The sequence below is a fragment of the Echinops telfairi genome, unplaced genomic scaffold, assembly GCF_000313985.2.
Source record: "Echinops telfairi isolate 266 unplaced genomic scaffold, ASM31398v2 ScPeMD7_4;HRSCAF=17, whole genome shotgun sequence".
In the NCBI taxonomy this organism is placed as follows: domain Eukaryota; kingdom Metazoa; phylum Chordata; class Mammalia; order Afrosoricida; family Tenrecidae; genus Echinops; species Echinops telfairi.
In genome coordinates, this window is record NW_022103900.1 from 39,291,554 (window position 1) to 39,293,812 (window position 2,259).

At 36.4% G+C, this 2,259-nt stretch overlaps 1 pseudogene; it reads left to right on the forward strand.

Annotated features, from left to right (window-relative positions):
• The first annotated feature begins 1,239 nt into the window (after positions 1 to 1,239).
• On the forward strand, positions 1,240 to 1,447 carry LOC101644889 (annotated as a pseudogene).
• Positions 1,448 to 2,259: the final 812 nt, after the last annotated feature.

Below are 2,259 nucleotides of genomic sequence, written 5' to 3' on the forward strand. Positions count from 1 at the left end.
CTTTATAAAGTCACCTCTTTTTCGGATGTCTTGTTCATCATCGACACTATGAATAATAGATTCTGAGCATATAAGTAGTATAGCTTTAAAGAATGTGTGGGTAGAAATGTGGAGAAAAGCTAAATGGGGTTGGTTAATTCCAATTGTCACTATTTTTAGACTTAATTGGCTAGAAGGCGAGATGGCTATGATTTTTTTTTATGCTGTTTTGTGTGAGGGTACAAATGGTGGTAAATAGTGCTGTCATAGTGCCTTGACATCGTGTTAATTAAGGTTTGGGTAGTTAAATTATTTTCTAGCAAAGAATAAAATAGAATTAAAAAACAAAACTGGATAAAAAACGTCAGCTTCTATTACAGTCCTAGAGTGAAGTAGGGCTGAAACTGTAGCAGGACCCTGTAAAGCGGAAGGTAATCATGAGTGGTAGCCCATTGGGCTGATTTTCCTGTTGCTGCTAATAGTAGACCTCGTAGGGGAAGATCATTTTTTTGCTCCTAAAATAAAAATTTGTCGTGATTCCCATGAGTTGCAGTACAGGAGGAATCATGCTGTGGTTCTTACGAAGCCAAGACCGCCAGTGTGGTTATAAAGAATGCCTTGGGTGGCTGCTCGTTTGACATCTGTTCAAACATGTCATCAGCCGATTAGTGAGAACGATCCGCTTCCAATGCCTTCTCAGCCAATGAAAAGTTGAAATGGGTTGTTAGTGATTACTAAGGTTGTTAAAGTGATTAAGAATAGAAGATACTTAAAAATAGATCGATATATGGATCTGAATGCATGGATCATACTGAGAATTCTATAACTAATCAGGTTACAATAAGGCAACAAAAGCAAAGAGGAATGAAAGTAGTCTAGTGTAAAGCTAGAGATAATGTTAAGTGGTGGCTAGTTATTTGGTGTCCGTGGAGATTATAGCATCTTTGTTAGATAAAACAAAGATGAATACCGGGACTAAGCTGGTAGGAATGCATAAGAGAGTTATTTTTACATACGGTATATTGGAAAGTGCTTGGATTTATATATGTTAGTAGATGTCATAAAAGTAGGAAGAGTTAGGGTAAGAAGAGTTATTAAGGTAGAGGCAGAGAATATACTTATTACTTTTATTTGGAGTTGCACCAATTTTTTGATTCTTAAAAGTCAGAACCAAAAGAACGAGAAGGGCAAGAGAGGCGTGCACACCTTTTCCGCCCAGGATCCGGAAGGGTGATGTGGCTGGGCTTCACAGGCCTCACCATGTCTGCTATTTTCAATTTTCACAGTCTTTTGACTGTAATCTTGTACCTGGGCTTATATTCGTTCCCGGGCTACCAGCATGCTGGAGAGCAATAAAGCTAGACTATTGGGTATATTTTGGAAGTATGCCAGAATTGGTGAATGGGCGAGTCCTTCTATTGCAGTGTGTTGTATAATGATGGCATTCAGCATCCTGTTCACTAAGTAGCTTGGAAAAATGCCAGAAATTAATTGCCATCAGATTTCAATATGAAACGGACTTACCTACAGAAAATAATGGAAAGAATGTTTAACATTTTTATCTCTGAATATTGAATGAGGTGTATTCCCAGCTACTGCTCTCTATTTCTATGGTATTGGACCAATGTTCTCTATAAGTAAGTTGTAACCATTTAGTATTCAAAGAGTTTAATATGTCCATAACAATCAACTTCAGTATTGTCACACAATATTACATTCTGCAAATGTCGTTCTATTATGTTCCATACCAACTTTTAGTGAGACACCTATCTCTAAGGCAAATAGTAAAAAACAAGATTGGTGAGTTGTATTAAATTCCTTTCATTGTGATTTAGAAATGATACATTTTTATAGAGCCTTGAGACCTTTTTGGACTAGCTTTTTTATTGGGAAAAATTGGTCAACATGTGTTGGTAATGATTGCATTCATACTTGAATCATGCTTTTCTGGTGGCGACACCATTTTCGATGCATGTAAACCAGAGTACCTCTCCTCTTAGCAGACGATTTGATTTTTGACGATTTGAAAGACTGCATTTCTTAAGGCGGGACATAAATGGGGAGTGACTGCAGAGTATTAGGAGAATGTTCTGGTTTAAAGGAAGCTTAGACTAACTAGCATAGTAGCCCTGAAATTTCAGGTTGCATATAGATAAAAGTCTCAGTATAAATTTGACCAGTTCACTTCTGTCTCTGAAAAAGACTCTTCTTAGAATAAAAAAAACAAATTAGAACAGTTATAAAAAAATAAAATAAAAGTAAGAAAGCCATAGTTTAAAA